The sequence below is a fragment of the Pecten maximus genome, chromosome 18 (genome assembly GCF_902652985.1).
Source record: "Pecten maximus chromosome 18, xPecMax1.1, whole genome shotgun sequence".
NCBI lineage: Eukaryota > Metazoa > Mollusca > Bivalvia > Pectinida > Pectinidae > Pecten > Pecten maximus.
In genome coordinates this window covers 4,417,643-4,434,133 of record NC_047032.1, presented here as the reverse complement: position 1 = coordinate 4,434,133, position 16,491 = coordinate 4,417,643, and the positions used below count along the sequence as shown (strand labels likewise).

The 16,491-nt window shown below is 40.8% G+C and overlaps 1 long non-coding RNA gene across 1 annotated transcript; it reads right to left on the bottom strand.

The window, feature by feature from the left end:
* Window positions 1-223: 223 nt before the first annotated feature.
* Window positions 224-7,482, bottom strand: LOC117316529. The gene is made up of 3 exons (XR_004529870.1): window positions 7,383-7,482; window positions 3,427-3,497; window positions 224-296 (listed from the first exon to the last, which is right to left on the bottom strand). It is a non-coding gene; the product is annotated as an uncharacterized LOC117316529 (long non-coding RNA).
* Between the last annotated feature and the right edge of the window lie 9,009 nt (window positions 7,483-16,491).

Genomic DNA, 16,491 nt, shown 5'->3' with positions numbered 1-16,491 from the left:
GTGACTGTGATAAACACTTACCGGGCGGAGGTACAAGTTCCCACCAGTTTGTTACTGTGATAAACACTTACCGGGCGGAGGTATAGGTTCCCACCAGTGTGTGACTATGATAAACACTTACCGGGCGGAGGTATAGGTTCCCACCAGTGTGTGACTATGATAAACACTTACCGGGCGGAGGTATAGGTTCCCACCAGTGTGTGACTATGATAAACACTTACCGGGCGGAGGTATAGGTTTCCGTCCGTAACGTAGATATTACTGGGGTCGTTGGTGTACGCTTGGAACTCGTTATTCTACAACGTAAAATCTTCAGTTTGAGCAAAAAGTCTGTAAACAAACAAAGATACCGACATTGCAAAATTATATCATTACAAAAGATACTATTACGACAGTCTATTGTACAATCATACAAATACTGTCATACAAGTACTGTACTATCATACAAATACTGTACTATCATACAAATACTATACTATCATACAAATACTATACTATCATACAAATACCGTACTATTATACAAATACTATACTATCATACACATACTGTACTATCATACAAATACCGTACTATTATACAAATACCGTACTATCATACAAATACTGTACTATCATACAAATACTATACTATCATACAAATACCGTACTATCATACAAATACCGTACTATCATACAAATACTGTACTATCATACAAATACTATACTATCATACACATACTGTACTATCATACAAATACCGTACTATTATACAAATACCGTACTATCATACAAATACTGTACTATCATACAAATACTATACTATTATACAAATACTGTACTATCATACAAATACTGTTCTATCATACAAATACTGTACTATCATACAAATACCGTACTATCATACAAATACTATACTATCATACAAATACTGTTCTATCATACAAATACTGTACTATCATACAAATACCGTACTATCATACAATTACTGTACTATTATACAAATACTGTACTATCATACACATACTGTATTATAACACAAATACTGTACTATCATACAAATACTATACTATTATACAAATACTGTACTATCATACTAATACTGTACTATCATACACGTACTGTACTATCATACACGTACTGTACTATAACACAAATACTATACTATCATACAAATACCGTCCTATCATACAATTACTGTACTATCATACACGTACCGTACTATCATACAAATACTATACTATCATACAAATACCGTCCTATCATACAATTACTGTACTATCATACACGTACCGTACTATCATACAAATACCGTACTATCATACAAATACTGTACTATCATACAAATACCGTACTATCATACAAATACTATACTATCATACAAATACTGTTCTATCATACAAATACTATACTATCATACAAATACCGTCCTATCATACAATTACTGTACTATCATACACATACTGTACTATAACACAAATACTGTACTATCATACAAATACTGTTCTATCATACAAATACTGTACTATCATACAAATACCGTACTATCATACAATTACTGTACTATTATACAAATACTGTACTATCATACACATACTGTATTATAACACAAATACTGTACTATCATACAAATACTATACTATTATACAAATACTGTACTATCATACTAATACTGTACTATCATACACGTACTGTACTATCATACACGTACTGTACTATAACACAAATACTATACTATCATACAAATACCGTCCTATCATACAATTACTGTACTATCATACACGTACCGTACTATCATACAAATACTATACTATCATACAAATACCGTCCTATCATACAATTACTGTACTATCATACACGTACCGTACTATCATACAAATACCGTACTATCATACAAATACTGTACTATCATACAAATACCGTACTATCATACAAATACTATACTATCATACAAATACTGTTCTATCATACAAATACTATACTATCATACAAATACCGTCCTATAACACAAATACTGTATTATCATACACGTACTGTACTATAACACAAATACTGTACTATCATACAAATACTGTACTATCATACAAATACCGTCCTATCATACAATTACTGTACTATCATACTAATACTGTACTATCATACACGTACTGTACTATCATACACGTACTGTACTATAACACAAATACTGTACTATCATACAAATACCGTACTATCATACAAATACCGTACTATCATACAAATACTGTACTATCATAGAAATACCTTATTGTCAAACACAAAACAATATCACCTCACAAATATTGTAACAGTAATTTAAGCAAATGTAGTTACATAGTTATTGAACAGATATAGTTACATTATTATTAGATAAATATTGTTACTGTCATCAAAAAAATATTTTAACAGTGCTATCAAAAAGATAAAGTAACGGTTTTATGAAATACACAGAGTTAAAGTACAATCAAATATATATAGTAACAGTATGGAGTAAAAGTCTAAGATCAACATTTGTTTTAATACGATATTTGTCTATGTCATGTTGAATACGGTATTTATCTATGTCATGTTGAATACGGTATTTGTCTATGTCATGTTGAATACGGTATTTGTCTATGTCATGTTGAATACGGTATTTGTCTATGTCATGTTGAATACGGTATTTGTCTATGTCATGTTGAATACGGTATTTGTCTATGTCATGTTGAATACTGAATTTGTCTATGTCATGTTGAATACGGTATTTGTCTATGTCATGTTGAATACTGAATTTGTCTATGTCATGTTGAATACGGTATTTGTCTATGTCATGTTGAATACGGTATTTGTCTATGTCATGTTGAATACTGAATTTGTCTATGTCATGTTGGATACTATATTTGTCTATGTCATGTTGAATACTGAATTTGTCTATGTCATGTTGAATACGGTATTTGTCTATGTCATGTTGAATACGGTATTTGTCTATGTCATGTTGAATACGGTATTTGTCTATGTCATGTTGAATACGGTATTTGTCTATGTCATGTTGAATACGGTATTTGTCTATGTCATGTTGAATACGGTATTTGTCTATATCATGTTGAAAACGGTATTTGTGTATGTCATGTTGAATACGGTATTTGTCTATATCATGTTGAATACGGTATTTGTCTATGTCATGTTGAATACGGTATTTGTCTATGCCATGTTGAATACGGTATTTGTCTATGTCATGTTGAATACGGTATTTGTCTATGTCATGTTGAATACGGTATTTGTCTATGTCATGTTGAATACGGTATTTGTCTATGTCATGTTGAATACGGTATTTGTCTATGTCATGTTGAATACGGTATTTATCTATGTCATGTTGAATACGGTATTTGTCTATAACATGTTGAATACGGTATTTGTCTATGTCATGTTGAATACGGTATTTGTCTTTGTCATGTTGGAATTGTAACGACATACCCCTCCGCCCCACGCTGATACTTCAACAGTGTATGAACTGGTATTCCAGGTGTCGAAGTCATCACGGAAGGCTATAGAATGAAACATCAACATCATCTAACTCCAACAACAGTGACATCAGTACATACCTAACATAACCCTGTAGTCTATATCCTTGAACACTAGCTATAATGTCACGGGTACAGTGACGTCATTACATACCTAACATAGCCCTGTAGTCTATATCCTTGGACACTAGCGATAATGTCTCGGGTACAGTGACGTCATTACATACCTAACATAACCCTGTAGTCTATATCCTTGAACACTAGCTATAATGTCTCGGGTACAGTGACATCAGTACATACCTAACATAACCCTGTAGTCTATATCCTTGAACACTAGCTATAATGTCACGGGTACAGTGACGTCATTACATACCTAACATAGCCCTGTAGTCTATATCCTTGGACACTAGCGATAATGTCTCGGGTACAGTGACGTCATTACATACCTAACATAGCCCTGTGGTCTATATCCTTGAACACTAGCTATAATGTCTCGGGGACAGTGACGTCAGTACATACCTAACATAGCCCTGTAGTCTATATCCTTGAACACTAGCTATAATGTCTCGGGGACAGTGACATCAGTACATACCTAACATATTCCTGTGGTCTATATCCTTGAACACTAGCTATAATGTCACGGGTACAGTGACGTCAGTACATACCTAACATATTCCTGTGGTCTATATCCTTGAACACTAGCTATAATGTCTCGGGGACAGTGACATCAGTATATACCTAACATATTCCTGTAGTCTATATCCTTGAACACTAGCTATAATGTCACGGGTACAGTGACATCAGTATATACCTAACATATTCCTGTGGTCTATATCCTTGAACACTAGCTATAATGTCTCGGGGACAGTGACATCAGTATATACCTAACATATTCCTGTAGTCTACATCCTTGAACACTAGCTATAATGTCTCGGGGACAGTGACGTCAGTACATACCAAACATATTCCTGTGGTCTACATCCTTGAACACTAGCTATAATGTCACGGGTACAGTGACATCAGTATATACCTAACATAGACCTGTAGTCTACATCCTTGAACACTAGCTATAATGTCTCGGGTACAGTGACATCATTACATACCAAACATATTCCTGTAGTCTACATCCTTGAACACTAGCTATAATGTCACGGGTACAGTGACGTCATTACATACCTAACATATTCCTGTGGTCTATATCCTTGAACACTAGCTATAATGTCTCGGGGACAGTGACATCAGTATATACCTAACATATTCCTGTAGTCTATATCCTTGAACACTAGCTATAATGTCACGGGTACAGTGACATCAGTATATACCAAACATATTCCTGTGGTCTATATCCTTGAACACTAGCTATAATGTCTCGGGGACAGTGACATCAGTATATACCTAACATATTCCTGTAGTCTACATCCTTGAACACTAGCTATAATGTCTCGGGGACAGTGACGTCAGTACATACCAAACATATTCCTGTGGTCTACATCCTTGAACACTAGCTATAATGTCACGGGTACAGTGACATCAGTATATACCTAACATAGACCTGTAGTCTACATCCTTGAACACTAGCTATAATGTCTCGGGTACAGTGACATCATTACATACCAAACATATTCCTGTAGTCTACATCCTTGAACACTAGCTATAATGTCACGGGTACAGTGACATCAGTATATACCTAACAGATTCCTGTGGTCTATATCCTTGAACACTAGCTATAATGTCTCGGGGACAGTGACGTCAGTATATACCTAACAGACTCCCGTGGTCTACATCCTTGAACACTAGCTATAATGTCTCGGGGACAGTGACATCAGTATATACCTAACATTGCCCTGTAGTCTATATCCTTGAACACTAGCTATAATGTCTCGGGGACAGTGACATCAGTATATACCTAACATATTCCTGTAGTCTACATCCTTGAACACTAGCTATAATATCTCGGGGACAGTGACATCAGTACACACCTAACAGATTCCTGTGGTCTATATCCTTGAACACTAGCTATAATGTCTCGGGGACAATGACATCAGTACATACCTAACATATTCCTGTAGTCTATATCCCTGAACACTAGTTATAATGTCTCGGGGACAGTGACATCAGTATATACCAAACAGATTCCTGTAGTCTATATCCTTGAACACCAGCTATAATGTCTCGGGTACAGTGACATCAGTACATACCTATCAGATTTCTGTAGTCTATATCCTTGAACACTAGCTATAATGTCACGGGTACAGTGACGACAGTACATACCTAACATATTCTTGTAGTCTATGTCCTTGAACACTAGTTATATTGTCTCGGGGACAGTGATATCAGTACATACCTAACATATTCCTGTAGTCTATTTCCTTGAACACTAGCTATAATGTCGCGGGTACAGTGACGTCAGTACATACCTAACATAACTCTGTGGTCTATATCCATGAACACTAGCTATAATGTCACGGGGACAGTGACATCAGAACATACCTAACATAGCCCTGTAGTCTACATCCTTGAACACTAGCTATAATGTCACGGGTACAGTGACATCAGTACATACCTAACATATTCCTGTAGTCTATATCCTTGAACACTAGCTATAATGTCTCGGGGACAGTGACATCAGTACATACCTAACATAGCCCTGTAGTCTACATCCTTGAACACTAGCTATAATGTCTCGGGTACAGTGACATCAGTACATACCTAACATAGCCCTGTGGTCTATATACTTGAACACTAGCTATAATGTCTCGGGTACAGTGACATCAGTACATACCTAACATATTCCTGTAGTCTACATCCTTGAACACTAGCTATAATGTCTCGTGTACAGTGACATCAGTATATACCTAACAGATTCCTGTAGTCTATATCCTTGAACACTAGCTATAATGTCACGGGGACAATGACATCAATACATACCTAACATATTCCTGTGGTCTACATCCTTGAACACTAGCTATAATGTCTCGTGTACAGTGACATCAGTATATACCTAACAGATTCCTGTAGTCTATATCCTTGAACACTAGCTATAATGTCACGGGGACAATGACATCAATACATACCTAACATATTCCTGTGGTCTATATCCTTGAACACTAGCTATAATGTCTCGGGTACAGTGACATCAGTACATACCTAACATAACCCTGTAGTCTATATCCTAGAACACCAGCTATAATGTCCCGGGTACAGTGACGTCAGTACACACCAAACAGATTCCTATAGTCTATATCCTAGAACACTAGCTATAATGTCTCGGGGAGTGACATCAGTATATACCTAACATATTCCTGTGGTCTATATCCTTGGACACTAGCTATAATGTCACGGGGACAGCGACATCAGTACATACCTAACAGATTCCTGTAGTCTATATCCTTGAACACTAGCTATAATGTCTCGGGGAGTGACATCAGTACATACCTAACATATTCCTGTGGTCTATATCCTTGAACACTAGCTATAATGTCTCGTGGACAGTGACGTTAGTACATACCTAACAGATTCATGTAGTCTATATCCTTGAACACTAGCTATAATGTCTCGCCGTATTTAGACATTCCTCGACACACTTAACATTGGCAAGTGTTACATTCGATTCCAATCTGACACATATCAGTACCGGGCTATATTGCATGACTACAACAGTAGTTACCGTGGACAAATATGGTGGTATTCAAAAACTCCGATACAATTTGTACCACGTAAACGTTCAGGTTTTCAATCTGGTACTTTTCATTTCAATGTCTGATTAAATTGTTATCATGATACATAGCTATTTACCATAACGTTTTATTTTATCTTTCACATATCGCTACATTGTCGAAAGATCACCGAAACGTCTTGAAATCATCGGAAACCATTTATCAAAAAAAAAAAAAAAAAAAAAGTTCTTACCTTCGGAGTACGATATAAGTAAAGCTACGAACAGATACAGGTCCATGGTGATAGAGTTACAGGTAAAGCCAGGTCATCAAGATTGTGGCTAGATCCGGACAAATCTTCCAGGTGGCAGGTCCCACGGACTCCTCTTTAGGTGTCTTTAATAGAGATTCACAAGGCATCTTTTATATTATTATTCACCTACTTATTAGGTATTGCCAGATAAAAGTGAAAACACTCGTTCAAATACCGTTATCTCTCGAGCTGTTAAAGACGTGTGTATAATGTACACCAGCCATACAAGTTGTCTTGTTAAAGACGTGTGTATAATGTACACCAGCCATACGAGTTGTCTTGTTAAAGACGTGTGTATAATGTACACCAGCCATACGAGTTGTCTTGTTAAAGACGTGTGTATAATGTACACCAGCCATACGAGTTGTCTTGTTAAAGGCGTGTGTATAATGTACACCAGCCATAGACAAGTTTGTTTTAGAGATAACTCTTTTGTATGTCGTTAAATTGTATTTCGTAAGTAGTAAATTTTTAGGTGAATGAAATCCTCAGGTAAGGAAAAAAACATATATGAATATTTTTTTTGTAATTTGACATGATAATTTCTCCGCTCAAAGTAAGTGAACTCAAAGTTTCTGAAATAAAATAATGTTTATTACAATGTACATAAATTGGCCTATTCCACCATGGTTTGGTTTGTTTTTGTTTAACGTCCTATTAATAGCCAGGGTTATATAAGGACGTGCCAGGTTTTGGAGGTGGAGGAAAGCCGGAGTACCCGGAGAAAAACCACCGGCCTACGGTCAGTACCTGGCAACTGCCCCACGTAGGTTTCGAACTCGCAACCCAGAGGTGGAGGGCTAGTGTTAACGTGTCGGGACACCTTAACCACTCGGCCACCGCGTGTAACATGGACATGTTATCAGTATTGAATAGGGCACACGTGTAATAATACTTGTGTGACGTCATAAACACTTCTTGAAATCACGATAAATATATTTTAATATGACGTCGTACGATTTTTCATATATGAGAGAATCATACGGTAAGAATCAAAATTCGTCTGTCTCCTATGCACAACTTGTTGTGCCATTAATTCATTAAGCTATAGTTATATCAGGCATTCCTCCTAGACTTATTTCTATAGACCTCTGCCAGTCAGTTTACACTGCTTAGTGATAAAAAAGTATTACCATCCCAATATATATGCCTAAGCACTTAAGATATTCTAGAATATTTTCTTTATGTTGGTAATGTTAATATGATTGAATTATATGACACAAACAATAAATATGATATATTGTTGCTATCTTATCAAAACATAGCAAGATCGCTGAATCACAATATAACCCGAATCTCACCTAGAAACACCCAAAGAATTTACTGCACACCCACTATCCATAAAGAATGAAAGCGTTTACGGCCCAAAGTGGACTATACTGCTTCCATTGGCTACTTTGTGTCCAGGTCACTCTCAGACATTCTAGGACCACGCGGGGGACATCAGAACATCATGTGAAAATCTCAAAAGACCTAGCTGAATGTATGTCGACAGTCCTCATCCTAAAACATCAGGAATTTATTTTACACGATGTAGTGTCTCTTTTTACCAACGCACCCACTGACAAAGGACTTGGAATCATTCGGAACCGCCTCGCCTGGGACAAGAGTGGTAATGGCGACAAAACACCAAACTCCATATCCAAGACATCACGGCTCTGATAGAATTTAGACTTACAAACATCCGAAACATCATTGCTCTGATAGAATTTAGACTTACAAACATCCGACACACCATCTATCAGCAGCAGTTTGGTGGAGTCCAGTGTCTTCGATTGTGGCCAACGTATCCATGGGATACTTTAAAAAGGAGGATTTAGCTCAGGCATTCGTGGAATGGAGAGCTACTGTAGTCTGTTGAAACGATATGTTGATATTTGAGAAATAGTCAAAAAGGGGATACAGAAGGATTTGATTGCTGAGCAGATACCTCCAATAGCATCAACTTCGACTCACTCCTGGTGAAGAAAGATGACACTATGTCATTCCTCGACTTACTCCTGGTGAAGAAAGATGGCACTATGTCATTCCTCGACTCATTCTTGGTGAAGAAAGATGGCACTATGTCATTCCTCGACTCATTCTTGGTGAAGAAAGATGGCACCATGTCATTCCTCGACTCATTCTTGGTGAAGAAAGATGGCACTATGTCATTCCTCGACTCATTCTTGGTGAAGAAAGATGACACTATGCCATTCCTCGACTCACTCCTGGAGAAGAAAGATGACACTATATCATTCCTCGACTTACTCCTGGTGAAGAAAGATGGCACTATGTCATTCCTCGACTCACTCCTGGTGAAGAAAGATGGCACTATGTCATTCCTCGACTCACTCCTGATGAAGAAAGATGGCACTATGTCATTCCTCGACTCACTCCTGGTGAAGAAAGATGGCACTATGTCATTCCTCGACTCATTCCTGGTGAAGAAAGATGGCACTATGTCATTCCTCGACTCACTCCTGGTGAAGAAAGATGGCACTATGTCATTCCTCAACTAACTCCTGATGAAGAAAGATGGCACTATGTCATTCCTCGACCCACTCCTGGTGAAGAAAGATGGCACTATGTCATTCCTCGACTCACTCCTGGTGAAGAAAGATGGCACTATGTCATTCCTCGACTCACTCCAGGTGAAGAAAGATGGCACTATGTCATTCATCGACTCACTCATGGGGAAGAAAGATGGCACTATGTCATTCCTCAACTAACTCCAGGTGAAGAAAGATGACACTATGTCATTCCTCGACACACTCCTGGTGAAGAAAGATGGCACTATGTCATTCCTCGACTCACTCCAGGTGAAGAAAGATGGCACTATGTCATTCCTCGACTCACTCCTGGTGAAGAAAGATGGCACTATGTCATTCCTCGACTCACTCCTGGTGAAGAAAGATGGCACCATGTCATTCCTCGACTCACTCCTGGTGAAGAAAGATGCCACTATGTCATTCCTCGACTCACTCCTGGTGAAGAAAGATGGCACTATGTCATTCCTTGACTCACTCCTGATGAGGAATGATGGCACTATGTCATTCCTCGACTCACTCCTGGTGAAGAAAGATGGCACTATGTCATTCCTCGACTCACTCCTGGTGAAGAAAGATGGCACTATGTCATTCCTCGACTTACTCCTGGTGAAGAAAGATGACATTATTTCATTCCTCGACACACTCCTGGTTAAGAAAGATGGCACTATGTCATTCCTCGACTCACTCCTTGTTAAGAAAGATGACACTATGTCATTCCTCGACTCACTCCTGGTGAAGAAAGATGGCACTATGTCATTCCTCGACACACTCCTGGTGAAGAAAGATGGCACTATGTCATTCCTCGACTCACTCCTGGTGAAGAAAGATGGCACTATGTCATTCCTCGACTCACTCCTGGTGAAGAAAGATGGCACCATGTCATTCCTCGACTCACTCCTGGTGAAGAAAGATGGCACTCTGTCATTCCTCGACACACTCCTGATGAAGAAAGATGGCACTATGTCATTCCTCGACTTACTCCTGGTGAAGAAAGATGGCACCATGTCATTCCTCGACTCACTCCTGGTGAAGAATGATGGCACTATGTCATTCCTTGACTCACTCCTGGTGAAGAAAGATGGCACTATGTCATTCCTTGACTCACTCCTGGTGAAGAAAGATGGCACTATGTCATTCCTCGACTCACTCCTGGTGAAGAAAGATGGCACTATGTCATTCCTCGACTCACTCCTGGTGAAGAAAGATGGCACTATGTCATTCCTCGACTCACTCCTGGTGAAGAAAGATGGCACTATGTCATTCCTCGACTTACTCCTGGTGAAGAAAGATGGCACAATGTCATTCCTCGACTCACTCCTGGTGAAGAAAGATGGCACTATGTCATTCCTCGACTCACTCCTGGTGAAGAAAGATGGCACTATGTCATTCCTCGACTCACTCCTGGTGAGGAAAGATGGCACTATGTCATTCCTTGACTCACTCCTGGTGAAGAAAGATGGCACTATGTCATTCCTCGACTCACTCCTGGTGAAGAAAGATGGCACTATGTCATTCCTCGACTTACTCCTGGTGAAGAAAGATGGCACTATGTCATTCCTCGACTCACTCCTGGTGAAGAAAGATGGCACTATGTCATTCCTCGACTCACTCCTGGTGAAGAAAGATGGCACTATGTCATTCCTCGACTCACTCCTTGTGAAGAAAGATGGCACTATGTCATTCCTCGACTCACTCCTTGTGAAGAAAGATGGAACTATGTCATTCCTTGACTCACTCCTTGTGAACAAAGATGGCACTATGCCATTCCTCGAGTCACTCCTGGTGAAGAAAGATGGCACTATGTCATTCCTCGAGTCACTCCTGGTGAAGAAAGATGGCACTATGTCATTCCTCGACTCACTCCTGGTGAAGAAAGATGGCACCATGTCATTCCTCGACTCACTCCTGGTGTAGAAAGATGGCACTATGTCATTCCTCGAGTCACTCCTGGTGAAGAAAGATGGCACCATGTCATTCCTTGACTCACTCCTGGTGAACAAAGATGGCACCATGTCATTCCTCGACTCACTCCTGGTGAAGAAAGATGGCACTATGTCATTCCTCGACACACTCCAGGTAAAGATAGATGGCACTATGTCATTCCTTGACTCACTCCTGGTGAAGAAAGATGGCACTATGTCATTCCTCGACTCACTCCTGGTGTAGAAAGATGGCACTATGTCATTCCTCGACTCACTCCTGGTGAAGAAAGATCGCACTATGTCATTCCTCGACTCACTCCTGGTGAAGAAAGATGGCACTATGTCATTCCTCGACTCACTCCTGGTGAGGAAAGATGGCACTATGTCATTCCTCGACTCACTCCTGGTGTAGAAAGATGGCACTATGTCATTCCTCGACTCACTCCTGGTGAAGAAAGATGGCACTATGTCATTCCTCGACTCACTCCAGGTGAAGAAAGATGGCACTATGTCATTCCTCGACTCACTCCTGGTGAAGAAAGATGGCACTATGTCATTCCTCGACTCACTCCTGGTGAAGAAAGATGGCACTCTGTCATTCCTCGACACACTCCTGGCGAAGAAAGATGGCACTATGTCATTCCTCGATTCACTCCTGGTGAAGAAAGATGGAACTATGTCATTTCTCGACTCACTCCTGGTGAAGAAAGATGGCACTATGCCATTCCTCGACTCACTCCTGGTGAAGAAAGATGACAGTATGTCATTCCTCGACTCACTCCTGGTGAAGAAAGATGGCACTATGTTATTCCTCGACTCACTCCTGGTGAAGAAAGATGGCACTATGTCATTCCTCGACTCACTCCTGGCGAAGAAAGATGGCACTATGTCATTCCTCGACTCACCCCTGGTGAAGAAAGATGGCACTATGTCATTTGTCAACACACTCCTGGTGAAGAAAGATGGCACTATGTTATTCCTCGACTCACTCCTGGTGAAGAAAGATGGCACTATGTCATTCCTCGACTCATTCCTGGTGAAGAAAGATGGCACTATGTCATTCCTCGACTCACTCCTTGTGAAGAAAGATGGCACTATGTCATTCCTCGACTCACTCCTGGTGAAGAAAGATGGCACTATGTCATTCCTCGACTCACTCCTGGTGAAGAAAGATGGCACTATGTCATTCCTCGACTCATTCCTGGTGAAGAAAGATGGCACTATGTCATTCCTCGACTCACTCCTGGTGAAGAAAGATGGCACTATGTCATTCCTCGACTCACTCCTGGTGAAGAAAGATGGCACTATGTCATTCCTCGACTCACTCCTGGTGAAGAAAGATGGCACTATGTCATTCCTCGACTCACTCCTGGTGAAGAAAGATGGCACTCTGTCATTCCTCGACACACTCCTGGCGAAGAAAGATGGCACTATGTCATTCCTCGATTCACTCCTGGTGAAGAAAGATGGAACTATGTCATTTCTCGACTCACTCCTGGTGAAGAAAGATGGCACTATGCCATTCCTCGACTCACTCCTGGTGAAGAAAGATGACAGTATGTCATTCCTCGACTCACTCCTGGTGAAGAAAGATGGCACTATGTTATTCCTCGACTCACTCCTGGTGAAGAAAGATGGCACTATGTCATTCCTCGACTCACTCCTGGCGAAGAAAGATGGCACTATGTCATTCCTCGACTCACCCTGGTGAAGAAAGATGGCACTATGTCATTTGTCAACACACTCCTGGTGAAGAAAGATGGCACTATGTTATTCCTCGACTCACTCCTGGTGAAGAAAGATGGCACTATGTCATTCCTCGACTCATTCCTGGTGAAGAAAGATGGCACTATGTCATTCCTCGACTCACTCCTTGTGAAGAAAGATGGCACTATGTCATTCCTCGACTCACTCCTGGTGAAGAAAGATGGCACTATGTCATTCCTCGACTCACTCCTGGTGAAGAAAGATGGCACTATGTCATTCCTCGACTCATTCCTGGTGAAGAAAGATGGCACTATGTCATTCCTCGACTCACTCCTGATGAAGAAAGATGGAACTATGTCATTCCTCGACTTACTCCTGGTGAAGAAAGATGGCACTATGTCATTCCTCGACTCACTCCTGGTGAAGAATGATGGCACTATGTCATTCCTTGACTCACTCCTGGTGAAGAAAGATGGCACTATGTCATTTCTTGACTCACTCCTGGTGAAGAAAGATGGCACCATGTCATTCCTCGACTCACTCCTGGTGAAGAAATATGGCACTATGTCATTCCTCGACTCACTCCTGGTGTAGAAAGATGGCACTATGTCATTCCTCGACTCACTCCTGGTGAAGAAAGATGGCACTATGTCATTCCTCGACTCACTCCTGGTGAAGAAAGATGGCACCATGTCATTCCACGACTCACTCCTTGTTAAGAAAGATGACACTATGTCATTCCTCGACTCACTCCTGGTGAAGAAAGATGGCACTATGTCATTCCTCGACACACTCCTGGTGAAGAAAGATGGCACTATGTCATTCCTCGACTCACTCCTGGTAAAGAAAGATGGCACTATGTCATTCCTCGACTCACTCCTTGTTAAGAAAGATGGCACCATGTCATTCCTCGACTCACTCCTGGTGAAGAAAGATGGCACTATGTCATTCCTCGACTCACTCCTGGTGAAGAAAGATGGCACTATGTCATTCCTCGACTCACTCCTTGTTAAGAAAGATGGCACCATGTCATTCCTCGACTCACTCCTTGTTAAGAAAGATGGCACCATGTCATTCCTCGACTCACTCCTGGTGAAGAAAGATGGCACCATGTCATTCCTCGACTCACTCCTGGTGAAGAAAGATGGCACTATGTCATTCCTCGACTCACTCCTGATGAAGAAAGATGGCACGATATTATTCCTCGACTCACTCCTGGTGAAGAAAGATGGCACTATGTCATTCCTCGACTCACTCCTTGTTAAGAAAGATGGCACTATGTCATTCCTCGACACATTCCTGGTGTAGAAAGATGGCACTATGTCATTCCTCGACTCACTCCTGGTGAAGAAAGATGGCACTATGTCATTCCTCGACTCACTCCTTGTTAAGAAAGATGGCACCATGTCATTCCTCGACTCACTCCTGGTGAAGAAAGATGGCACCATGTCATTCCTCGACTCACTCCTGGTGAAGAAAGATGGCACTATGTCATTCCTCGACTCACTCCTTGTTAAGAAAGATGGCACCATGTCATTCCTCGACTCACTCCTGGTGAAGAAAGATGGCACTATGTCATTCCTCGACTCACTCCTGGTGAAGAAAGATGGCACTATGTCATTCCTCGACTCACTCCTTGTTAAGAAAGATGACACTATGTCATTCCTCGACTCACTCCTGGTGAAGAAAGATGGCACTATGTCATTCCTCGACTCACTCCTGGTGAAGAAAGATGGCACTATGTCAGTCCTCGACTCACTCCTGGTGAAGAAAGATGGCACTATGTCATTCCTCGACTCACTCCTTGTTAAGAAAGATGGCACCATGTCATTCCTCGACTCACTCCTTGTTAAGAAAGATGGCACCATGTCATTCCTCGACTCACTCCTGGTGAAGAAAGATGGCACCATGTCATTCCTCGACTCACTCCTGGTGAAGAAAGATGGCACTATGTCATTCCTCGACTCACTCCTGATGAAGAAAGATGGCACGATGTTATTCCTCGACTCACTCCTGGTGAAGAAAGATGGCACTATGTCATTCCTCGACTCACTCCTTGTTAAGAAAGATGGCACTATGTCATTCCTTGACTCACTCCTGGTGAAGAAAGATGGCACTATGTCATTCCTCGACTCACTCCTGATGAAGAAAGATGGCACGATGTTATTCCTCGACTCACTCCTGGTGAAGAAAGATGGCACTATGTCATTCCTCGACTCACTCCTTGTAAAGAAAGATGGCACTATGTCATTCCTCGACTCACTCCTGATGAAGAAATATGGCACGATGTCATTCCTCGACCCACTCCTGGTGAAGAAAGATGGCACCATGTCATTCCTCGACTCACTCCTTGTTAAGAAAGATGGCACCATGTCATTCCTCGACTCACTCCTGGTGAAGAAAGATGGCACTATGTCATTCCTCGACTCACTCCTGGTGAGGAAAGATGGCACTATGTCATTCCTCGACACATTCCTGGTGAAGAAAGATGGCACTATGTCATTCCTCGACTCACTCCTGGTGTAGAAAGATGACACTATGTCATTCCTCGACTCACTCCTTGTGAAGAAAGATGACACTATGTCATTCCTCGACTCACTCCTTGTTAAGAAAGATGACACTATGTCATTCCTCGACTCACTCCTGGTGAAGAAAGATGGCACTATGTCATTCCTCGACTTACTCCTGGTGTAGAAAGATGGCACTATGTCATTCCTCCACTCACTCCTGGTGTAGAAAGATGGCACTATGTCATTCCTCGACTCACTCCTGGTGAAGAAAGATGGCACTATGTCATTCCTCGACTCACTCCTGGTGTAGAAAGATGGCACTATGTCATTCCTCGACTCACTCCTGGTGAAGAAAGATGGCACTATGTCATTCCTCGAC